This window comes from Manduca sexta, chromosome 7 (assembly GCF_014839805.1).
Source record: "Manduca sexta isolate Smith_Timp_Sample1 chromosome 7, JHU_Msex_v1.0, whole genome shotgun sequence".
NCBI lineage: Eukaryota > Metazoa > Arthropoda > Insecta > Lepidoptera > Sphingidae > Manduca > Manduca sexta.
The window spans coordinates 3,759,365-3,786,578 of NC_051121.1; the positions used below are offsets into that span (position 1 = coordinate 3,759,365).

At 35.6% G+C, this 27,214-nt stretch overlaps 1 protein-coding gene across 3 annotated transcripts in view; it reads right to left on the reverse strand.

Annotated features, from left to right (window-relative positions):
* Nucleotides 1-22,628, reverse strand: part of LOC115447677 (brain tumor protein) — a 520,294-nt gene extending 497,666 nt beyond the window's left edge. For all 3 annotated transcript variants that reach the window (XM_037447641.1, XM_037447643.1, XM_037447637.1), the window contains exon 1: nt 22,190-22,628. The gene's annotated coding sequence lies outside the window, so the exon portion shown is untranslated. The remainder of the gene's footprint in view (nt 1-22,189) is intronic.
* Nucleotides 22,629-27,214: the final 4,586 nt, after the last annotated feature.

Sequence of the window (27,214 nt, forward strand, 5' to 3'; positions counted from 1 at the left end):
TTACATCTAGATCTATTACGATTTAAATATGTAAAAGGTCAAGAGTTTGTTTGCTTGTTTGAATGCGTTCATCTAGGGAACAACTAAGCCGAATTAGATATTTTATTTACTAACAGGAAGCTGTATCATGCCTGAGTGCTATAGGCTTCTTTGAACCCCGACAAATATTTATCCCGAAAAACTTTTTTCACGCAGGCGGAGTACAGGCAAAAGCTAGTAAGCCATAATAGTCCAAGCCGTTGGCACACAATCGAACACGTAATATTAAAATTTGCGAATTGAAATAAAATACTTATATCGATAAATCACTCTATCGAGTACCACGGAAACGCGAATCGATATGGCGTGCTATCAATCATCCGAGATTATGATGTAATTCGAGAAAGGCAATAAGTGGATTCCCAAATTGTTTGTCTTTGAAGGCTTTTAGATGATTTGCAAGTTCAAACAATCTTTGTTGGTGTTTACACTTTTAATTCTTTTGACTTCCTTCTTGTTTTTATTTTTGTATTAAAATTTGACTTTTCTTTCGATTATGTTACTGCGTGTTGCGCGCGGTTCCACCCACGTAAATCCTTTTTCCAAAGCAAAGGTCCCACTATGTACTCTACCGGGATAAAATGTAGCTTATATGTTAATCCAGGACATGGTATATCGCTGTGCAAAATTGTATCCGACAAACATCCTAACCAACTTGGTTGAGGACTTCTAAATTGATCACGAATCAATCGACAGCACAATACGCACTAATCGAAAGTATACCTTTGCCGATATTGTGAAATAACGACGAGTATTCCATTTTTAAAATTGCTTTTGTAAATTTTATTGATTGAAAAATAAAACGATTTTCGATACTTTCACTCTTCAATTCGAATGATTCAATATTTTTACTATAAGTTTTTTGTTAAGAAATGTATACTATAAATATTTTTTGTTTGTTTGGAATTTCTTTAGGAAATAATATATAACGGAAGGTATGGTGCATGTTCGTCGTCGTCCTCCATATTTTGTTACTACTAAATCGTGGGCGTATGTATATTTTGGGGGATATTTCGGATGACAATAACCGAAGTCGGGTATCAGTAGTTGTAGTTTTTGTCCCAAAATAATAATAATTCCAACAACACAAACTACTACGGAACGCGAGACAGTCTCTACGCACCCATAGCACTAGTCTCCAATAATATTATTCGATCTAAACTCTTCATCTAAACTTCTTGATCTAACTTCTATCTGAAATCTGAATCTAACTTTTTGATCTAAACCTCTTGAATTGCAAATTTTTCATAGGCTTGTCATTCTCTTTGACTTATAGCTTTCTGGCCTTCTTGATGTCGTCTGACATCCTCATTGCGCTGTGTAGCGAAGATTCTGTCGAACGCCATAAGACGACGTTGGCCTTCCATTTAAAAAATCAACTTGACGACATATAGAATAACGCAATAACACAACAATCAACCCAGAAAAATGTACAACACCAATTTGATTACCAGACGCGAACAAAACCGCGAGCGCAAGTTAATCTTGCAATATATCTCAGTTCCATACCACTATAATGGCCTCGCGTGATGCATTATTTGAATCATATGCACAATACATATGTATTACGTACGACGGTTGCAATTATGTACCCACGAGACGAGGTCGCTGACTCACGCGCATGCCAACGGCCGATGGTACTATCATTTATGACCCGGTTCCGAGTTCTTTTTAAATGTAATGACATCTTTTCGAGACTAAAGCGTTGCGCAGACGCTGTGGACTAAGTAGTCTAAGCTCGGTGCGCAAACGTCACAGTATTATGAATCTAGTAGTTGAAATTAGTAAAGGAAAGCGACATACATACTTGTCATCTTATTTTACATTATTATTTTCTCTCGAAGTTTCAAAGACTGCAACCTTCATGGTCACGAAGAAGGGGGGGGGGGATAATAATATAAAAAAACCGCAAAATAGTTTTATTTCAAAATAATTATTTTATTGATATAAAATTGGTGCTTTAAAAGAGTACATGCATTCCCATATTTACAAAGTTATAAACCAAAAGCTAAAACACCGTTAAACTTTAAAGCTCCGGTGACAAAGTTACCTATTAAAGGTAATAACGATGTTAATTTATCAGTATTCTACCGTAATCTCGTCGAAAAGTTTCATAATTACATGGTTTTAATAATTAGCAGGCTCGGTCACCGTAGGCCCTTGTATTTGTAATGACAATTCTGAATATAAATTCCTTATTAATTATTCATTACTATATCTTAAATTCCAAAAACTTTGGAAACTAAGTTGAAAACTTGCTGACAATTATATGACCTAAGACCTTGAAACACAAAGACAATTTAAATTTACCGTTTTAAAAAATCTTACTGACTGTTTGACTAATAGAGAATTCAAAAGCCAGATTCGTGGCAAAATAAAAAAAAAAAAACAAGAAGACACATCCATAATTAAACTATTTTTCGGATTTTACTGCGGTTTTTATAGTTTTCGTTTCGGTTTTTATATTGACGTTTCGAAGACTGCAGCCTTTGTGATCACGAAGGGGACGGGGGGGATTTTAATGTCAAACATTCGCGTAAACATAAGAAATCATTAAGATGAGACATCGTCGAATTATACGCGAATTCCTAAATCACTAGCATATTCTTATAAATCCATGGAACAGAAAATTCAACGCACCATTTACCATTTGAAATCGAACATCTAAATGGATTGGATGATTTAATTCAGTCCAATCAAATCTCTGTTGACTGACAATCTTGCATGTTGGACCAGTATTTTGCCAAATATATTCCTCTAAATTCCCTAGGTACTTACGATTATTAAAACCGGGTTATCAAAAGCGCGCAGATAATTCGATAACGTGTATCAGTAAAAGCTGTCAGCCCGCTGTCAGTACGGCTTGATGATAAACTCGTTATGAAAGCGCTATACCAAAGGGTACTACTAATACCCAGGTAATTGAATGGGGGTTAAGTTTATTATCAGTTGAACCGGTAAAAGCGGTCAAAACTACTCTGTAATATGTATGTTAAATTTTGTATATTTTGTAGACTATAGAAAAATAAACTTAAGTAAACACTATCAAAATTAATAGCATAAAGGGATAATTATTTTTCAAATATTGCGGCCGGTGCAGCAATATCTTGGAGTATCTCGCTATCTCTGTCTTACGTGCGCACTACAATCTCAGTGATGTCACGGATGAATTCAGGTATGTCTTCTCTTTAACAGATCCTTTTACACTTACTGTTTTTCCTAACGCCTTTAAAATTTATTAATTGATAGGGTGCTCATGTTTACAGATTTTTCGACCGTTATTTTAATTATTAAATTAACTGTTGACCCTTTAGTGCACAGCGATATACATACATGAACTTTACATCAAAGGAGTTTATTTATGTTTGTGTAAATACAATTAACGCAACACAACACAATCTTCAATCAGTAATGGTAATGTATCAGATTTAACGGAGACTTCGCGTGTTCAATTCCCGCTTTGGAATTAATGTACCTATATGTGGTTTGCAAATATTTGTTCTGGATTGGCGTCGGAGCTAAATTAAATAGCTCTACTTCTTGTAGACCGCGTGACGTTCGATTCTACATACATATTTAGTGGCTTAGCGCTTCGTCTCCCAAACAGACCCAATGTGGATTGGTAGTCAATAGAATTCTTAGGTATGTAGATTCCCTCACGTTTTCCTTCAACGTTAAACCAAATAATTAATAAAAAGTAAATATATGCTAATCTTGAATTAACTTTAGCTTGCATCTACACAAAGCAATTCCTTTCACAAACCACTCAACGCGCACAGCTATAATTCTTAATACAAATAAACTTTTTATTACAAACGCAATGCATACATATAAAAGCAGTAAAACTCTTCCAAAATAATTATGAGGAAATGTATCATGTTAAAAACCGCGTGGCCATCCCGGTCGCACTAATTAAGACCGCGAAACACGTTAAAAGATAGTAAAAGCGGTATAAAATCGAGTGCGCGTATAACGAGGTCGGCTTACACAATGTTGCTTGTGAACGAATGAAATTCCATTCATTCTTCATTCATTCGTCGAAAGCGAAAGTTCGTTATGTCGCGTCTTACAATTTGGTGAATATTATAATTATTTTCGTGAGTGGCAGATGTTTTAATTAATTCATAACGCGTCATTAATTTTGCGCGACCAATTAATTTATTTAAATTATTCTCATATGAATAAGTTTTTAAATAATTAGGACCATTCTTAAGAACAGCAGTAGGATTATTATATAAATTGATATTTTTTTTTTTAATCTGTTGCCTTTTATGCGCCACAGTGAATGATACGGACGTGACGAGCAACTTAGAGTCGCAACAGTTGTGGAAGGATCGCGCTTCTCGAAGCGTGTTCTGCTGTCTGTGTCATGGTGAATGCTCTGAGGAATTGGTCAATTTGATCCCCTTCACTGCTTTCCTCAGCAGAACCACGCGTGCTAGTATACCAAGCCACAGCTTGATAGTTTTTTTTTTAAATACAGACCCCGCAGTCAACACTGAGGGAACCTGCGAACGGTATGCTGGTTCCTCCCGGCTTTGCGACTGCGGGGCCCTGGAAAGGAGAGAGGAAGAGGAGAAATAGGGGAGGAAAGAAGGGGAAGGAAGAGGAAGTAATAGGATGGGCGAAGTGAAGAGGAAAAGAAATGTTCGCGGGTTCCTCATAGGCCCCTATGTGTAATTACAACCACGGGTTATACACGCTTAACTGTGTACCTAGGGTCGCGACAAATGTCCCCCCGTGCATAAGCTTGATAGTTAAAACCATCACGGCGCGATCCCATAGGTTTGCTAACTCTTTGCCGCCCCCTCAACCTTTGGAAAAGTTTGTCTGAGCGCTTGTTCCCTCCTTCCTGTAATCCTAGAGCGTGAAGAAGCATCTCAGTAGGCCGGCATGATTGTGTCGTATGGCCGTGAGATAGCCTGATGCCATTGAATACTTTATCTGGACGGGATAGCGATTACCATCATGTACAGTGCAGTGACTTTGCAGTGTCAGGAATAAAATAAATAATTACGCTGACAAGACAAACACAGATCAAAAATCTTATCAAATATATAAAATTCTCGTGTCACAATGTTAGTCTCTAAAACTCCTCCGAAACGGTTAGATCGATTCTCATGATTTTTTGTGTTTAATTGGTATGTCGGATAATCGGTCGAAAACTATATTAACCCTTAATTGATAAGGGTGTCGTACAAAAAAAAAATGCATATATTTTTTTTTGTTTTATTTTTTTATGATTTGGCATTAAAAACATACAACCCTAAATTTGCACCCTTCTATCACCCTATTTTTTGGTCGCGATTTCAATGTTTATATTTGTATTTATATACAAAAATATTTGCTACAACTAATATACATATTTATGGCAAAACAACGCTTGCCGGGTCAGCTAGTAACCTTCTATTTTTCCTCATTTATTGATCGCTCCCACCAAAAACACCATAGAATGAAACGACCTCAGTTAATCAGTAATTAGTAAACAAGAACGGGTTTTGAAACAGTTCCAGACATAAACTTCCTTTAACAATACGTGAGTGTTATCAGTGATGCGGGTCATGTCTAGAGACCGTGAAGTTTAGAGTTCGATTAGTAAAATGTATTGCCGTACTTTGTTTTAAATGTATTTGTCGTTAAGTTATTGACAAATCCCCAAAAGATGGATAGATAAAGTTGCTAATGCGTTGAAAGTTCTCATTAAGACATCATAAGAGAGAAAGACAAAAGCCAAAGGAGAGGCACCATCAAAATAGTTAACAGTCAAGATCCTCAATAAGAGGGATTGACTCATAGTTAGGAAAATAAAAAATTTCGCCATGTCGTATTAAAATATGGAGCTAATTTGTTGTACTGGCAACTTTAACTGTAAAATGAAAAAGCAAAAGTGGAGCTATGAAGACGCTTATTTTCCTGGTTAGACTTAACGTGAGTTATTACCTTAGCAAAATTTTCCTATGGTCCAGTAAACTATTTGAACATAAAACACGATTTTACCAACACTAAAAGCTCGAGTTAATGCTTAAAACCACTGAACGGATTTGGATAGAATTTTGAAAACACAAAGCTTGCCTCGGATTATTGTATAGCGTACATTCCCCGGAAAAATACACAGCGAGATTTCGGGAAATGTATTTCACGGGCGTAGAGCGTTAACATGATATGAAGTGTTGATTCGACTCTGTGTCAATGACCTAAGCTTTACAAATATCCATAAAATCTCTAATTGCCTGTGGCAGTGGCAAAGGGTCGATACAACCCAATTCCTACCGGCTTCCATTTTTATACAATTTCTGTAGACTTTAATTATCATCAGAACAATCTGCAAACATTATGCATATTGGGACGTATGTTATATTGGGTCGGGTTCCTTTTCCGAAAATTTCACCTTTCGCCACTGGCCTGTAGTATAATGTGGTAACATTGCCGCTCCACATTACGGTGACGTAAGGATGCGACAACAATCTTACACCATCGGCTGTAATGGCGATTTAATTGATAATCTTGTAATTATCGGTTTATAAGGAAAATACGCGTTTTGAGAACGCTTCTACTGCTTTCTAGTTATATAATGTGACAGTGATTTATCATTTTTAGTAAACGGGTCATCTAAAAGTAAATTTAAAGTATTGTACATCACTAACCTGCAGTCTAAAAGAATTTTAAACGTATGTTAAGTCTTCCTGAACCACCGTGGTCATTAATGTCTAACCTAAGCAATAAGTAGACTCTTAGTATGTAATACTAAATATGACACGAAAGCCCGTGTCGTTCGATTGTGATTGGTCGAGAGACTATCACATGACTCAGGCGATGGTCTATCAGCCAATCAGAATTAGACGACAGTCATTCACGTCGTATTTTTCCCATTCTAGCTGGCAGGCCTGTGAACTAGTAAATTAATAGCATATAAGTATATGGGCCTTTTGATTTTAATTACAATTGTATCACTCCAGACTAAAAACTATTTCAAGTTATAAATTATTTTGTGAACTGTAGACCAATTCCAATGTTACAAATAATAATTAATAATATTAAATATTTATTATAATTTTAGTTTACCATTACACCTATTTTCTAGGTTGTTGATATTCTATAATTCATTATATTATTTTGATATTGTCATGAGGAGTAAATACTACTCCTTAAATCCTTCTATTAAGTGAATGGACAGGTATACTAAAACACCACATTAGTTATTAATGCTACGTTAAAATTAATATTATAAACATAAAACCATATTTATCGGTAATAGCTCTGGCACATTTACACAAAATATTGAAGAATGGAGAACGGATATCTAAATTACTTTAAGTGAAACACAAGGCCGGAGTTAACTGCTTGGATGGAATATTGGATATTAGGTGTATACTGCGACTTTGTTCTCGTTTACATTTATATTATTTGTAGATGAAATTGTGTTTCCCATTGAATATTTTAAATCTGGGTGAAAGGACTTCTCTATTCTTACACAGGTATTCTAAAAAGATAAACGGTATGTTTGTTAATTGCTTTGTAGAGGCTAAATGTCATCTCGACTAGCTAGACGATCTATAGACCGATTCAAAAACATCAATCGTAAAACATTACTGTTGTATATTTTTCTCTTTTGAAGTCTGCAGGAAAATAGTTGTAAAAATATATAAAATTCCATCAAAGCTTATTCACAAAACATCAGAAAACTGCCACCCCATTTGAGGACTTGAAACCCTCAAAAATAAACGCGTGCAAAGTCAAAAGCAGGGGTAATTCGGCATCACAACTCCGTCAAACACAAACCGAAGTCAATCCGATTTTGTTAAAACAAAACACGCCCTTCGGGAGTTTAGAAGTTTCAAATTCACAGCGGAGTTCACATGTTAAGTAAATAAAATCTACGAGTTAAACGGTACACTTCGACGTACCAAGTTGGCAACTTTACATGGAAGTTATGTGGGTAGAAATAATGAATTGACTGGATATTTTACATCGTTTTATATAGACGCGAGCAAGTCACACGCAGTATCGTAAGGGACCAAGCTATACCAATATTATTAAAAGGAAAACTTTGCTTGTAGGTTTGTAGTAATCTCTGGAAGTATTGAATCGATTTTAAAAATTCATTGATAGGAAGTTACATCACTCCTGAATGTTATAGGCTACTTTTATCCTGGGAAAATGTAAAGCGGGACATATCCTGGAAAAACTACACGGGTTCCTATTTCTATATTTCAAGATTGACACCGTATCAATGGATTCATGAGTAATTCTCAACAGAAACGTGCGTAACGAAATAGTTTTTACTAAATATTATTACGACTTTTTTTATCTCATCTGTTTTCTTTTTAATTTGCCTATATTCATTCTCTATAATACTTAACAGAACGAACAAAAAAACAGAGGTAACAGAAAATTTTATTTCTTATTTCGTTACGTACATTTTGACAAATACTCTCATCTGTTATAAAATAAGTGAAGTCGGAAATGTATATCATCAGTTATTAGAGAAAGAATAATTGATACTTCGCCATCTCCAGTAAAGCAGCGGCAATACATAGAGTTGGGTATGGCCATAACCGACTTCTGTCAAAAGGCATATGCATTTTATATATACTCAGGCCATTTAGCAAACACTTTCAAGCTGCCGCTGATAACGCGGTCTTTGATGTTTAATATAACAAATGAAACTGATAGCAAGTGTTTGCACGCATTTATCGAATAAATAGTCATTTAGCGCGAAGTACTACAAACGTGACAAAGCAACCGTTGTAGAGAATCAAGAAATCAGAAACTACCCCTTTTTATAAATAGGTAATAATAAATATAAGATTTAGATGTGTATATAAAAAAAAATATCTTTGAATCAGACATGCTACTACAAAATACGGAAAATGTAATAAATTCTTTAATAAAATGATAAAAATATGTTAAGAATACTAGTTTTCACCAATTCTGGGATGGGTTAAATTCTACTAAACTCTTTTTTTGACTTAAAATTTCGGGAAGAAACAACCTTATATAATAACGATGCAATAGAATTGCTTGCATCAAATTGCCACTTAAATATTGTTTTGGATCTTCAGATTAATGTAATAACGCTCAGTAAAATTCCGGTAAGACGCAACATCATAAAATACCGATGCAATAGAATTTGACTGCATGCATTAAATTGCGACTTCATATGTTGTTTTAAGTCTTAAAATTAATGCAATAAAGCTCAGTGACTGAATAAATATCAAAACGTCTATCTACCCTTATCTCAATGTAAGTCAGAAACAAGACCTCCAAATAAGTATCCATTTATTACAACATTACAACCGAACGTTTCATTCAACACAATTTCGCAACAACGCAAAACGATATCAATTTTACAAAGTATCCTGGTGGATAAAACCACGCCGCAATCAATTCGTTTCTACTAAATTAATAGACAATGCAAGTATTTAGGTCGCAACGATTAGGTTGTTAGTCTGGCACACACAATTGCATTGCGAAATCCCTTATGCAAAGGTTAGTAGTGAGAGGTTCTTATAGGAAGAGAACGGATGCCTACAAGGTTGACACCGCCTGATTCCGCCGTGTTTCTTGAGTTTGATCGTACACCTTTTGGTGGTAGCTCTTTTATAGAGTATCCGCCTGGATCCACCACCACAATGTCTATTTCTACCGCCAAGCAGGAGTGTTTAGTTGCTGCTGTGCTCCGGTTTGAAGGGCATTGCCAGTGTATCTACTGGACATGAGACTTAACATCTCATGTCTCAGGATGGCGAGCGCAGTGGAGTACCAAACAATACTTTGTAATTTAAGGTGTTGGATGCTTTTTCTTCTGTTTATGAGCGGTCATATCGCTTATCATTAGGCGAACGGCAAGCTCGTCTCGTCATTCAAAGCAATAAAAAAACTCTATTTTAGTCTACTAGAGATTCTTGGGAGTCAATTACGAGTAATTAGAATAGGTGCCGTTAACATAAAATGCAGTGGAATTGTTTAGTCCAGCATTATTGTGTCGAATGGCATGATAGCTATCTGTTGCCATTTGATACTTTATCTGGACGGCATCGCGGAGTTTTGTTAGAATAAAAAAGGCAGCTGATATGTAGTAATTAAATGAAAAGAATAAGCTGCTGGTAATATCGTCTTGACTGCCCACAAAGAGTAGAAACAGATGAACTTTGAATTACAAAGCATGCTTAACTGCAAAGTGTACAACTTGATACAAAAGGCAACTTATAAAAAACACAAATGAAAAAATCCAAGGGAAGCAAAATTCGCAATTTCGTTTACTTAGACGACATGCTCATTTTAGCTGCTCCCTACGCTCATAAGTTTAAAAACATACCTACTGAAGCGTTTTTAAAAAAAAATCTACTGGACCAATCTGGAAGTATATTAAATCATATAAAATTAGATTTTCTAAATCGGTTAGTGATTCAGTTACAAACATAAAAAAATACACATCGAATCGAGAACCTCTTTTTCTGAAGTCGGTTAAAAATACCTTTAAGTATTCGTACTTGATAATGATCACGTGTCCTCGGTTGTCTTTATGCCAAAGAAAATATATCCTTGTATTATTATATCATTAGAACCATAAAAAGATTTTCAGGAAGAAAGTTTTAACCAAATTTTCACTTTTTGTTAAAACCTTTTTACTTATTAATTCTAAGAAGTTTGTGCTATTTTTGTAGTATTTACAAAAATAACCATTACATAAAAATATGTTCTTTTTTAAAAGGTTCTTTAATATTACGATATTTCTAAAGGAAGTTGAGGAATAAAGTCAATTGCGTATTACTTGCGTCAGCTTATCGTTAACTATACACTCAAACATAGCTGTTAAGATACGTCCATTCGCAGTCCCTATTACACCTAAGCAAATATTAATAAAATATTTGAGTTTTGAAACTAATCCCAAACCCCATTGTTCTCTAAAAGCTTGTGTAAATTCGACTTCAAAACAAACAGAACTTGATTCAACAGGTTTGTCTTGATTTGTTAACATTAATTTAGAATATTTATTTTATTGTGATTAATTCAAGTTGTGTGTGTGGTTGTTAATATTGGTGATGAGTCTTCCTGCAATAAACATGTATGTCCAATGATCAATAAAAAAAATATCCAAACAAACTCTTGTTCCGTACAATTACTCATTCTTGGCGCTACGTGTCATGCGAAAGAGTCGACATATTTGTATAAAGCAGTACTGACTGCAAGCGCGTATACTAAAAAAAAACAATACGAAGAAAAAAGACAGCTAAACTATCATTTACGCACAGGCAATCGACAATATCGGGGCTGCTTCATTGGCGTAATTGTATTACGGTACAACTGCAGTGATGAGGTCATGAGGTCTCGGGTTCGATTGCTGGGTCGGGCAGTAATATTGAGATTTTCTATTCAGTGTCAACCCGGAGACTGGAATCTGTGCCCGATACAGCGCTAAGTTTGCCCGCTATCACATAATAGGACGGAATACTCATGGCGGAAAAATGGGTGCACCAGATGCGCATCTGTCTACCCCTTCAGGAACAAAGGGCGTGAATATGTGTACAATTATGACAATTTTAAGTCTTCCGATTGCGCGTTCTAATAGCATATCTACCTCGTTATTATTGAATGGCATGCAGTTTTGTAATTTAAAATTAGCCCAGAAGTTTACTTATTTCACCATACAGTTAAAAAAGTCATGTAACTTTATTTTGAATATTAATTATTTTTACAGAAACGTATTAATAATTCCTACGTTAATTAAGTTAATTAGATTACACTTTGTTTACATATAAATGAGTATTTTGTACACATCATGATTATAATGCTATTATATTAAAGGCAGCTGGTAATCAACAATCATCTTTAGTATATCTAGATATGTATGGGAAATAAACTGTTTAAATTTTTCCGAACAAAGTTTGTCTTATAACATGAATAAATTATATAAATATCTTTCAGATGTACAAAAACAATTGTTTAAAGTTTCTTATATTAAATCGGAATATATTTTTGTTAAAATAAAATAGATTATTTCATAAAAGCATATCTCTCTTTACTACCATGTTATCGCCCTGTTTGAAAGAACCTATATTTTATATTTTTATACAAATATTTTGATTAAGCCCATTTATTCTTTAAAACGAATTGAACTCTCAATATTGGTACTCAGTTCTTACAGTTTCGCTAAACTATATTAAAATTATTATAATTATAATCGAGGCTAGTATAATTATTATTATAATGTCGAGACGAGTAATTTGCTCATCGCACTAGAATGTACTTGTTACCCTGCGACGTATGATGTTAAGTTTCATAATGTTCAGTAAACACACTGGCTACAATGTCCTTCAAACAAAAACAAAATTTTTCATAGATCCTATCCAAGTTTTTTTATGTAAATGATCCTACTAACTATTTTATTTTTTGATTTTTGAATGTTTGAGAATTAAGCGCTGAAACTGTTAAATGGATATATATATACATGAAGTTAGCCACACAAATAAAGTCCTGGGTTAATAATGAATAGTAAGTTATTTATAATCCAGGAAAATATAAATTATATTATACCATCTTATGGGAAATAAATATATTAATAGCAATTCCTAATAACTTTGTTTTCAATTTTACACCTCCAATTGATTCATATGAGGTAAGTATTCAAATAATTAATTTACATACATATATTCAGTGGTTAAATTGGTGTAACCATAAATATAGTGTTAACACATAGAAACACCTTGGGACGTGACGCAATGAATAAGGAGAACACCATATACTACGGCAGAGGAAACCAACCATCGGCAACGGTGAGATTAAAAATAAAAAAAAAACACTGAAAACCGTCAAAACTATAAAGTATATAACGATGTATGTAAATCTAGGAAAATTATTACACAAAAATGCTTAGACACTCGAAATGTTACAATTGATGTATTTCAGTTTATTGCACAAAAGGTTATTACATTTTAACTATACTGTCTGGTTAGTAACGCTAGATTCTGACGGGTACGGCAAATTTGAAAGATTATTTACTAAAACAATTCTTCCGGGATAGCTTTTCACATGAAAAAGGGATTACAGTGCGTTCATCCTTCTCTTTGCTATATTATAATTTTCACTCACTTTATTCAAGCATGGTGCATTTTTTTTTATTTATCACCGTCTGTCTGACCTTAAGATTCCGTTAGATGATGTAGTCCCGAACAAAACTTGTTAAAAAATCCTCGCGTTACTAATTGCTAGACGAAGGAGGCGAAGTCTTCTAGCCAGATGTAGAAAAACAAATGTTTGTCCAGTACTTCCCGGTCCAGAGATGCTGACGATGCACTAGACCCATGAGATTTACACCCGTACTCACAATCATAAACGTTACTTAACTAAGTAATAATATCGGCCCTGTATTATATACTGTCTCACTGCTGGGCACGGGCCTCCTCTACTACTGAGAGGGATTAGGCCTTAGTCCACCACGCTGGCCTAGTGCGGGTTGGTAGACTAGAGAACTTCTCAGATGTGCAGGATTCCTCACGATGTTTTTCTTCACCATTAAGCGAACGATAATTCACAAAGAATACGCACATGTCAGAGGTGTGTGCCCTTAGGATTTGAACCTGCGGACATTCGTCTTGGTAGTCCATTCCACACCCAACTAGGCTATCGCCGCTGCTTAACTAAGTAAAAAGCAATAATGCTATGATAGTCTGTTTCTAAGTGCTTTTGGCATGACAACCTTCAAAGTGTATAGTAGGATAGAATAAAGCACTGCGATTATATCATATTGGGACAAAACTTTACTTCATTTGTCTCATATAAACAAAGCCAAAAGAACTGGAATTGCTTACACTATGCGTTCCGGCACATTAGGCGTCCTCAATTGTCATAGCATCGTTTTTGAATACGGGTGTAACTCGCTTAAAATCTTTATAGTTGTAGAAAAATGTTTGTATTCCCTGCCACCATGCTCCGTACGTGTGAAGTAATCAGCTACTTCCGGCGGCCCGCTTGTGCAACCTTGTGTCGAATGGTCTTTTATCGTAATCTATATTGTTCATTATATATAAATATTTTTTAATACCATGCCATCCTCAGCTCACAGTAAGATGGAAAGAAAGAAATTTATTTAAACAGTTTTTCGTACAGTGGTTTACTGCATTTGACAATAAAGTACAAAACAAAGTAATGACTGTGTTAAATTAGTTAACATAATTAAAACGGTACGTATACAATTTAAAAATCTTACCGTCCGTGCTAGTTAATACTGTGTTACGGCCTACTGCCTACTACAACCATAACCATAACCATAACGGCCTACTGTAATAAGTCCTTACAATGTGTCATTGCGATCGATTCAAAAAAAGAGATCAGGATCGTTTGTGTAAACGGCGGGAAGTCAGTAAAAGAAATAAATTCATAAATCGTACCCATTAAACCAAATAACAAGACGAGCTAGTCGCCTGACGAAGTATCATCACAGCCCTTAATAGTAGAAACAGAACTTTGAACGACGCATTACATAGCCTAAATGTTAAGCTTCATAATGCCCAGTTGTTAAATAATAAATCAAACTAAAATTTCACATAAAACAAACACCGATGCAATCCGGATCGATGCAGATAAAACCGGTATTATGCAGATATGTCCGATTTTCGCTAATACAACATACGCATTGTAGTCGTTGATTACGATACGCGTGATCCGTCCACACGTTCCTGTGTTGCGCTGGTATCATCTGGATTGGATATTAAAAAAACACGCTTTGAACTCCCACTGATATTGCAATGTATATGTTTTGTTTCAGAAGTAACGGGAATTGACGGGATTTCATAAAGATGTACGCAATAGTTTAGAAAGATTTAAGAGGGGACCTCGTGTAAGATAAGTTCATTGTAACGATGATTTGTAGACTAATGACTATGAGTCGCAGAACTACACAGCTGTAAGTTTTATGTTTCTCGGATACAAGGAACAAATTGATAACGCCTGCGCAATCCCTAAGGTGATCTAATCTTAAATATACCTCTTCTCTTACTTCTACTATAAAATAATCATGAAGCTCATTTTCAATTTATGCTTTGGATGACTGCCTCGGTGGCATAGTAGTATTACGGTACGTCTGCAGAGCTGAGGTAAAGTGATCTTGTGTTTTTCTATTCAGTACCAGCCTAGATCTTAGAATTTGTGTCCGATATGACGATAGGCTCGCCCCCTACAACATTTTAAGACGGAATACTCACAGCACAAAGTGCGTCCACTAGTTGCGCCTCTGCCTACCCCTTCGGAGATAAAACACGTGAGTGTGTGTGCTTTGGGAGAGAGCATAGGGCAAGTTCATCGCCATATCGTACATATTATGTACTCGATTTTGCTCGCGGCTTCTTTCGCGTAAAAAGGCTTTACCACCACAAAAGTCTAATAATAACTGTAGCGATCCTCAGCGTCATCTGAATGATGTCAGCGCTATTAACTTAAAAATACAAATATTTCCCAGGGGCACTAATTAATCCCTCTCAGTAGTAGAGGAGGCCCGTGCTCAGCAGTGAGCAAGTATATAATACAGGGCTGATATGAGTACTATTATTATATACTAATTAACGGGATACAAGTAACCTTCTTTTTAATTCAGGACATGTTCTATCCATGTGCCAAATTACAACCAAATCCGTTCAACAAACATCTAAATATTTGACAAATATAAGTATCTATAATATTATTAAAAACTAACATCATATCCTATGCATATGTCTGTTGAGCCCCGATCTGGCTATCAAAACCAATTACAAAAGTACAAGTAAATTGCAGTGAAACGTTCATAAACAAACACGATTTTGCAACACGCCTCTGTATGTAGATTAACGTTACAAGCAAGGATCCTTGGAATCTCTTATCATAAGGAGTAGTTAAAGCAAATATTTCGATGAATCATTGCAACATTGTAGCTGTAAACATGTTTTTGGGTTCCGTATCTCAAAACAAACCCTTATAGGATCAGTTTATTGTCCGTCTGTCAAGGCCCTTTTTGTCAAATCGCGTAGAGGTAGCAAGTTTATTAAATACGAGGGTATTTGACATATATTTCATCTTGATACCTCTACGCTTTCCTGGAACAGACGGACGGACAAGTGATCCTATAGGGGTACCTTTTGAGGTACGGAACCCTATCTATAAATGGCGACATGAAGTAAATTTCACATCATAAAAAAGCGTGACCTTGATTGTAATTTTTTATTTCACTTTCTAAATGCTACCGAAATGTTCCATATCATTTACTGATTACATGTCTTTATTGCTTTTACGAGACGAGAATGCCTTTCCCCTGATGGTAAATGACACAAGTGCCCATAAACAGAAGAAACACCATCCAACACTTTGAATTACAAATTATTTTTTGATATTCCACTGCGCTCGCTATCCTGAGACATGAGATGTTAAGTCTCATTATGTCCAGTAATTACACTGGCTACAATGTCCTTCAAACCGGAACACAACAGACCAGACACTGCTGCTTGACAGCAGAAATAGACATTGCAGTACCTACCCAGACGGACCCTCAACACAACGAACAACGAAAGTTCTTGTTTCTGAAACATTGAATGTAATTACACCGTGTATATTAAGGATAAGATTCCATAATGATATATCAAATCTAGGAATGGTACAACTAAATAGCATACACATATTCAAGACTCAATACTGTTGGTTCCATACGTGAGATGTCAATATACCATTTAATTACTCAGTACAAATAATCGCGTTAAGACTTTATACCTTTGAAAATGGAGCAGTAAATTAATTACATGTAAATATTGATTACCAGTGACGAAGGGTAGCAGATTCCTACCGGCTTCCCTTTAGTAATATATGTAAACAAACTATTAAAATAAGTTATATTATCTGTATAATATATAATATATAGAAGGAGAAGGAGAAGGAGAAGGAGAAGGAGAAGGTTCTTATGAAAGTTAAAGTTCTTACAAAAAATTGCGCGGAAAATTAGAAAATTTAAGAAAACAACGAAAATATTAATTTTATATAACTGTCAATTGTTTGAATTAACTGTCAGCGATTTACAGAATGCATGCTGCAAATTGATAGTTAAGAAGGGACACCATCGGGTCAGCTAGTTAATAATAAATATTTAATATTTATATCATTCTGGCCTTAAATCGAATTATAATTAGCATTAGTTACCTACATTTTGTGTCGGCTTCCCTTTCAGAAAATTTAAACCTTCGCCACTGCTGATTACAAAGAGTTAGCCGCGACTTCAATGGCGAAAAGCCTTCCCCGATACAGAAGTCCCAAAAATACGATACCCAAGCCTTAAAGCGCCATCTTTTTAAAAAATCGGATTTAAATATTAATAATGTAACATGGGGGCAAATTACTGGGATAAAAATTACCTAGTTATGTGTTAATCCAGGTCCTGATCTACCCTGCTACCTATGTGTCAAATTTCATCCAAATCTGTTCAGTCGTTTATCCGTTTACTTCTAAATAACATACAAACGTTTTCATTTTACTATTAGTAAAAAGTAAATTTAATGTATTTGGTAAGTAAAAAAGGATAACTTATGCAAAGGCATAATGTCACTCAGGACTATACTATTTATGTAGTTCAAAAAAATCTCCGTTTAATTTTAAATTCTTTCTTGACTTTTAAATTCTATAATCTGTACTCTTCTTAATAATCGAGCAACATCAAGTTTTCGGTAGTGGCTTACCAAAAAACCTTTATGAGAGTATTATGACTTCATATTCTTGCTCGTTGCTTTTAATACGTGCAATCACATTTAGGGTGAATGTGACTTTCAATTCAAAATCTACATTAGAACGTACAGTTCGCGAATACTTTCACCTTATCACATCATCAACTAAATCAAAAAGCAAAAATAAAAACTCTCACCAAACATCAAAATCAACAAAATCTAGAATATGTCGACAAAAATGCTAATTTCATAATCACATTTGTAATACAAAAAGTTTCTCACGGCTTAGAAAGTGAAGGGGTCTTACATACCTTTGACCGGTGCGTTATGAAACTTTATATGATTGTGATGCTTGGTCAACGCATAATTGGAGCATTGAAGATCACGGAACTTTTTTGTACAATTAAATGGCAAGCAAGCAGTTCACCACATAGTAATTAACAGTCTTACTTATAATCTTGTTTTAGCGTTAAGAGGTGGTTAATAATTGCTTAAATAGCTGTCAAAAAAATCACCGGTTCCTAGTTTAAAACTTATAAAGAGGCAAGATAGCGGGTTTGACGCACAGCTGATCGAGTAAATTAGTGTTTTAACTAGGCATAGCTTTGCGAAATTTTTATAAGTAAGACTGTATATGTCATGTCCAAGAATATCGAAAAAGCACTACACTGCGCTGTCGCCCTCAGACATTAGAAATACAAATCAGTCACAACTTAAAATATTAGTCCAAAAACATCTATGATTAAGTATTACGGCAAAATTTAATGAGGCTATACCATCCACAATGGTGGATAACAGCACGTATTTTAACACCAAGCAGTTAAGAACGCAGACACACCTAGCCGTCTTAAAACTTAAACGAATGAAAATACCATAAGACTGCAGTAACAAACCAGTGAATTATTAATTACGAATGACTAATTTAGCAAGAATTCACAGGCAGGCCAGACTGTCTCGCCTGAACTTAAATCATTCGATAATAGCCGATATTATCTGTTTTTTGCGATATGATCAAAGAATTTGCCATTAGCGGTTGCAATGCCTAATACCGGCCGTATCTACCGATGGATCGATAATTAAGCTAGTAATTTAGGTCTAGATGGAACAGCGGACCTTGGTTCGCAATGATCTGAGAAATATTATTGATATAATCTTAAAGATATTGTATTGATGGCTGTGAGCGAGTTTGTTGTGGGTAATTTTTTATTCCTAATGATGAAAGGAATCATGTTACTTAATCGAAGATATTTAAACTACACACACTCAAGCCTTTTGTCCCCGAAGGTGTAGGCGGAGGCGCATCTGGTGCACCTACTTTCTGCCGTACATGTACCGTCCCATAATAGCGGGCAAGCCTGTCGCCATATTGGACACAAATTCCAGACTCCGGGCTTATACGTAGAAAAACTCAATATCACTGCCCGATCCAGAAATCGAACCCGAGACCTCAGCACTGCTGTCGTACTACTACTACACCACCGAGGCCATGAACTTCAAATTATATAATTCAAAGGAGGCGGGGTTGGGGGTCATTTTGCCAACAACTAATGACTACATTTATCATGAGTATCATACTATCATCATGCTATCCTAATGCTGGTATACCTTTAGTTCCTTAGAAATACTTTTAACAACAAATTATAGCGCCTTCACAAGTCACTAAAAACCAAAAAAAATTTAACATTACTTATATATATCACCAATTCAGGAGTCGATGCCTAATAAAAATTAAACTGTCAAAAGTTCTGAGGTAACAAACATAAAAAAATACAGCCGAGTTGAAAACCTCCTACTTTGAAGTCGGTCAATAATGTCCACTAACTTTGCGTTGAGTAAGGTCAGGTCTCCAGCTGAAATATTGTTCTAAACTTCTAGAAATATCTGGATAATAGTCTATAAATCTTCTAAACCATTTACGCCATCTTCACGTAATCACATGTGTTTATGGCTAACTCTTCAATATTGTGTTATGTCGTTAGTTAAGATTTATTTATTGCAAACGTTTTGAATAGATGTTAATTATCAAATTATCACGTCTCGTGTGGATTGTTTGCTGTTAAATTAGAATCTATTACGGCGCAAAGAACGTCTGAAGATGTTAATAGTTCTTTTGGATCGATAGCATATCGACAAGCAGATCAAAAGATGGAAATCGAAGATGCATATCTTAACTTCAAAGAAATCTTTGATGAGTAAAGGATATTTATTTATTTAGAATATTTATTTGCACTTCACATACATAACATGTACATCGGCGGACTTAATTCTCTCCCAGTCTACCTAAGGGTGATGATAGGGGATATTGAGTGTTATTAGCTTTCGAGGTTTGATTTGCAGCTATTATTTCACATAGGTACCATCCCAATGTGCCTAATATAAACAAACCTGTCTAAATTATAACTAATTATTTCTGTACTAAATACTACGTAATTCGTTTATGACACTATCACTTGGCGGCCTTAGTGGCGTAGTTTTTGCGGTATGACTACCGCGCTAAGGTGTCAGATTCGAATCCTGTGTCGAGCAAAGTGATATAAGGTTTTTCTGCTCAGTATTAGTTCAGTCTTGTATTTATGTCCGTTATAGTGATATACTAGCCCATCACTTCATAGGACGGAATGCCCAGGGTTTAAAATAAGCGCTTAAGTCGCGCCTGTGCTTACTCCATCGGGGATAAAAGAGGTACATGTTTTTTTTTTTTTTTTTTGTACCATTACGACAAAGTCAGTGTAGTGGGGTCCAATAGAATGTTGAATGACTAGAGATGATTACCCCGCAGCAGTTGTGACAATTATGCCGGCCTGTTGGAACCAGATAAAACTGTGTAACTACTTCGAATCTTGTAGTCCATATCTTGACTGTGAAAGTCAGGTCATCTGTACTTCAGCAGTACTACAGCTGGCCTTTAAAAACTCATTTTCAGTTAACCATGACAACATTAACTTATTCTTTCGGCTTTTTAAGTTTTCAACAACTCCACGCACTCGTAAGGCTACAAAAAGTTTGTTTCTCAGTCGCAAATGTTGCTGTATTTTTCAGGTTTCGTTTCAAGACCGCTGCTGGCTTTGAGATTCAGTTTTATGTAAATTTTTAGGTCCTACGTACTATTATATCGCACCGTTAAAATTGTAAAGTCTTAGGTAATATTAGGTTTAAAAGTAGAAGTGAATAGAAGTCGCTATTTAAAGTGGGATAAAAATTACGATGTTTCAACAATTGGTGGACATGGTTATTGTAAGACCAATTTATGACTTAATGTCGAAATATGTATGTTTAGATTGGATCTCAATTATTAATAAAAATTCAATTAATACATATTTTATTCTTTACAAAAATGATAAATTCTATTACCATATTTTGTAGCTTCATGTTTGGCAAAGCAGAACGGATCTTATTTCTTAAGGATTTTTATCCTTGACGCCTGTGTATAACTCGATATTTCTCTATCTGATCTTATCAACTTGTCCACATTTCCTTTGTTACATAAGTACTATCACACTTTATAACTGTCGTTTCATTGTGACTATACGCGAAACACACCAGACAGCACTCATTCACAGTCTCGACTAAACCAAATCTACGTCACAAGAAACCTTACTAAACCATGTGACATCAACAGATTCCTTACTAGGCGCACAAACGTCTACACAAGCATGCATAGGTACATTGTAACCAGAGCGCGTGGCAACGACCACATTTACAAGAAATATTACGTCATACAAGCATTCACCCGATCCGACTAACGAGCGACCATTCCACTGCACCGCCATCTGTCAAAACTACACAATAATACACATGACAATAAATTATGTTTACGATAGAATTAGTTCCATTTTTGAATCGTGGCTGTGTGATGACTTCTTTTGCGTTTTCGCAATTTTTTTACGTTTAAATAGAAATTTGTTAATAATACGTTTTGCGTTTTGTTATTATCGGTTTGTTAATTTAATCTGCAATGTTATCTATAAGCGGTCATTGAATTGTGAGAAAATAAAACAAAAGCACACCGTAATTTACTACAATAAAGTGACAGCTAATTTTATATTATTTTGCAATGTTGTGACCGGCCGCCGCTAATAAATTCCGGTTTGGTGACAGTTTTAACGATTGCAATATTATAATAGGTAGTATATAAAAATATTCGATGTTATATTTAATGTTATCGTCAATAGTTACACTCACAGCTGTTTATCGACTTCCACGGAAACCGAACGTTGAGTTTATCGCCATTTTCCTGTTAAAATACGGTCATTTGCTCTATGCAGGAGCAGTTGACACGATCGTAACTTCTATGTAAAGTAATAATTTAGTATCCGTCTTCAAAAGGCAGCTAACTTTTTAATTTTTGTAGGATAGAAGACAAACACGCGACTATCAGCCGCATAAAAACAATATGTCGGTAAAAACAAAAAAGAGGTTAGAAAAAAAGGTAAATTATATATGTTTATTTGAAATTAGAATAGACTAGTGCTCACCTGAGTCAGACAGTCCGTCAACGATCGATAGTCCACGTGTTGACAACCACACCTCGGTTGCCGGCGTTTCGAAAATAAATAAAAAAAAATAACAAACCAAAAACTAAACGCACAAAGTTACGTTTCCAACAAGATTCCAGTTAGTCCTTCAAACGTCACTGAACAAAGGAGTGCACTGTTATTGCGTATTCACACAATTTTTACATCAAACCGGCGTTTTCCCGGTCAAAATAAAGGAGCATAAACGAAAAATAAAACGAAAAGGAAAACATAAACACAATAGATGCTTTAATGTGTCAGGATGATAGTGTAACGTCGAACCACAAGTGAGTTTGATAATTTTGTATTAGTTAGCGTAATATCGTTGTATCCACAGCACGCGACAGCGTCGAGCGTACCCTCGCTGCGATGTCGCGTCCAATACTGAGCGACGCGAGGCAAAAACAAACGCCGGCCGACGAACGTACTGCCTGGCGCTAGGCGGGAAACGCAACTGGAAAACTATCTCGTTCCTTCTCTTACACCTTACATGTAAGCTATGTCTCTCTTTCTCGCACTTTGGAGTACTACTGCCTGAGTCATCGTGTTCCAGTGTTGTTCTCCCCATTATACATCCAGATAAGTGGCTGTTTAATAAACACAACACTTCTTGCTTACCCTAGTGTTATGTTAAATGGGATATGATATATCTTGGTGCGTTGACCTATGTTCTTAATGACCTTAATCCAGAGGCTGGCAAATAAGATTATAATATTTTGGGAGTATGTTACTGGGTTTATTATTTTAAATGGGACAAAGGTTACTGAGGGCTAAATAAAGTATAGTAGAACTTAGGAATAAGGTAAAACTTTTACTGCATATTCCAATATAAGTTGTTGTCATGGTATTAATATACATATGTTGTTTCTTTTACTTATACTATAAGGTAAAGGAACCCTTGAAGGCCCACCTAATTGCTAAATCTTATAAGCTAAATTATAAGCATAACGCTTGCCTGTAATAAGTAATAGCAACACCTACGAATTTCTGTTGCAAATCAACATGGCACTGTACGGTGCTATTATCCTGGAACTTCGATGTGTTTTCGTACCGACCAAATTACATAGACCTAGTAGCTATAGAAGGTCCAAATAGCAAAATTTGTTAAGGGCTCTTCAAGACATTACGACCTTTTGGAACACCGATTAGTTTAATGTAGGTACGGGCCCACAGAGGTCCCTAAAACTTATGAGCAACGTATTACTTATACTGGTCGTCCTGCAGTCCAGAATACAACAGTGGTTGGTAGAAATGGGTATTTGTTCCTACTCAGCCGGCTTTCATACACTACCATCTAGTATTGTGAAGCAAGCATTGTTTTAATATTATTACTCAATATTAGTGGGAGACGTGGGAAAATTAACGTATTGTGTGTATGGTGGTGACCCCATTATATGTATAACATGGCTTTTTCTACATGGCAAAGTGACTTAAGGCTGTATTAGTAGTTACTTAACTTCGCTCTGAAGCACATCAACTGAGACGCCGTCAAGTTCAGTGCAGCAACTTATAATCTTCTTTATTCAATTAACAGATAAAAAAAAACATCGCAATTGATGTCTTAAGTATCATCATGTAACTGATTTTGACACCCGAGTTTCATTAATTAAACAGGACAAACACAGCTGAAAACAGAACGTTTTCGTTCGTACGTTGAAATGACAATTGAAGTTTTTTTAATTAAATATTGGAATACCTTAAATGTTTACTTAAGATCCTATTCAAAGGTGATGTTTTTTAATAATACGACGCTTAGGGGCGGAAGTTTTACTGGTGCTAAGATATATATTATATCCGCTCGAATAGCAACCATACACAAGGTCTTATAACCCGCCATAATGGCCCACGTAAGTGTGTCGCGTTCCGAAATCAGCCTGTGTATATTTGATTCCAACAGGACAGCATAATTGTGTCGACTGCCGAGGGGTAATCATCTCTCGTCAGTCGACATTCTATTGGACCCCACTCCACTTACTGTAAGGTGTAGTGGGGTCACTTTGGCGTGAACGTAATAAAAAAAAGATGCTTTGGTAAAATGGGTAGTGAGTTAAAAAGGTCCTCAGTTGGACATCGCGCGTGGTCCCTCCTGGTCTGGTCCCCTCTCCTCTAGTAACGCCATTGTATGCTTAATAGGTATAGCGTAGTCCATTTAAAATTCGAGATGGCGACGCTCGCTATAAACCGGCCTGTCTGACAGGGTACAATTTCATATCCCGGAAAGCAAATCGTCAACTCGGTGGCTATTTAGTTGAGTATAAACGCTTCTAATAACCTCTAGTTTATAGCAAGCAGCTTACGCTTTATCCACGAAAGGTAAAGTAAAGCGGCAAAAAGATCCATTCGTTGCCGAATTTCCGTCTCATATTATAATAAGGAGATGACTTTCAAAATCGTATACGTGGACAATTTTTAATCTATAAACTCCGAGATTAGTTTCTCGAGCTAGGAATCAAAACCAGAACCTCAAAGTGGGCAACTGAGGCTGCCAGAAAAAATAATTTATCATATCACCTTATTGCTGTCGAAAAACTTATCTAAAACCTACATTGCAAAATAGGTTCAATACAATGCTAGAAAACTACACTAAAGAGTAATTATAACCCTGCGGCAAGCTTAAACCTTGGCGTACAATCCCCGACCTTACTTTACTCAGATCACGAATTCTAGACTTTAGAATCTAACTTTAAACCTAAAATCTGGATTATAACACGAAGTCATAATGGCATTGTTTGGATCCTTTTCATTGCTTTCAATGGTCACTTTCATCGTGAAAAAGCAAAATCTCTTTTGTAAAATAATGTATTGTAGTTAGAAATTTTCAGTAAATTGAATAAGTTTTTATACACTCAAAAAGAGTGGTCTATTGAATATAAATTAGAGTTTGTTTACACAGTGCGAGTTGGGCTGGTCAGTAACTGTCCTGTGTTTTGAATATGTACTCGGTTAAGCAGTATAGTAGTCGGTTAGGCACTGTACAAACTGCACTGTTACTTACAACAATTTATCTTACTCTTACAAATATATAGATGGGAATTTTTAGATGTTTCGATGTTTGTTAGCAATTTTATTGTGTCACACAGAAAGACATAAAATTTGCTGCTATTGTATAAATTAAGGGACTTTTAGAACAAGGAAGGCCGTCCACGCGGGCGAAGCGAGAAACATGTAGGATTAAATATTCTATTCCTGTAATTGTCAGCTCTGGCATTCAGGTACAAAATAACTAAGATGTAGTTGCGTGCGAATTTTTACAACGCAAGGGAGATTTCCACGTCTTTGACATAAAAAAACAATATCACGTCATAATCTAACATACGAGCGATTAGTAAACCTTCGTTACAAATATAACTCATTGGCACTTGTATAATAGAACTGTGCGATTGCGGTGTTCAGTAGTTACACTGGCTACAATGTTCTTTAAACCGGAACACAACACTGACTACACACTACTGCTTGACGGCAGAAATAGACATTGCGGTGGTACCTACCCGGGGGGACTTCCACATAGAGACCTACCATAGTGTTTCTATTGGCGATAAAGACTGTAGATAAGTGTTATGGCTGCGGTCTGCTGAAGTACTACTACTAAACCTTGTATATTTTATTAAATGCAAGTTAGCGATGTCAGTAACTGTCCATTTAATTAACCAGCTTGCACAGTCTGACCAAGATTTTACGGTTAAAAACTTGTTTGCTGATGTAACTAAGCTGCCAAAATTAGGCTATTGTTATCAACTTTCCAACTTGTGTTACAAAAGCCTTCAATTTACCATTATATTTTAGGGGTACAGTAGAAATAGGGATTTTAGGGAAAATATAATGTTTCTTTTTAAATCTTGCCTTATTATTGGGTGTATTTAAGCTAATTTAATACATACCGGTGCAAAGAGTCCATATAAACTCATTCAAATGAAATGAAATAATTTATTTGAACCTGTAAAATGTGATACATTATTTAGATTCCGTCAATTAACTCTACCACTTCTGCCGGTTTCCGTTACATAACTGATGTACAATCTATTTATCATTAGAACATTAGAACGATTTTCAAGCTGCATTTATACATATGAGTACCTACCTCTATTATATTGCGTCGGATCCCTTTTAGGAAAAATTAACAGTTCGCCACTGATTTAAACCTATAAGTAACTGTATGGTAAATGCTTTAGACGCAAAACAAACTGCGGACCACTGATTACTCAACATGACATCAGTGGACAACCGACTAAAATAATAAGTTTGGTACACAGTACAAACCCCTTATGGTCACTAGGAAAAAGATTTTCCCTAAGCCATTTTTAGACTAAGTATTAATGATAATATTTTTTTATTATATATGAATAATATGGGGAATAGGGAAATGTACGCAATGAACTTAAAAAATTTGAGAGTTTTACATCTAATTAAATTATTACTGTGTCACTACTAACGAAGAACGAATTTTATACGCTTCTAAACAGGATTAGGTAATTTATACTATCTTTACTTTACACCTTTGCTTACCCTTTGAGAAACTACAAAGAAGTTAACCTATCCATTATCCGGCTCATGAATAAACTAAACGAAAAGTGGTGGACACAAGTGCTTTCTGTTTGTTTAAAAGCGCCTACATGTTTTGAATAGCAACAAGTGACCGGCAGACCCGTTGCGTGTCAAAACAATTTGTTATTTGCAAAATATTGCTTCGTCACATTTTTTTCTGCGTTTTGGTTATCTTGAGTTATATAAGACTTCTTTTCATGCTAAAACCGACACAAATTTTAAACGACCACGAATTTTATATGACCTTACTACAGTAATGCGTATATATTCACGCCCTTATTTCACAAAAGGGTACATAGAGGCGCAAATAGTGCACCCATTTTCCCAGGAGGTTTTCCGTCCCATGATATGGCAGGCAACGACCCCTATTACCTTATTTTCCACTGCACAAACCGCAAGTCTTGGGCTCTCCGCACGTCAGTCATACCGGAATACAATACCACT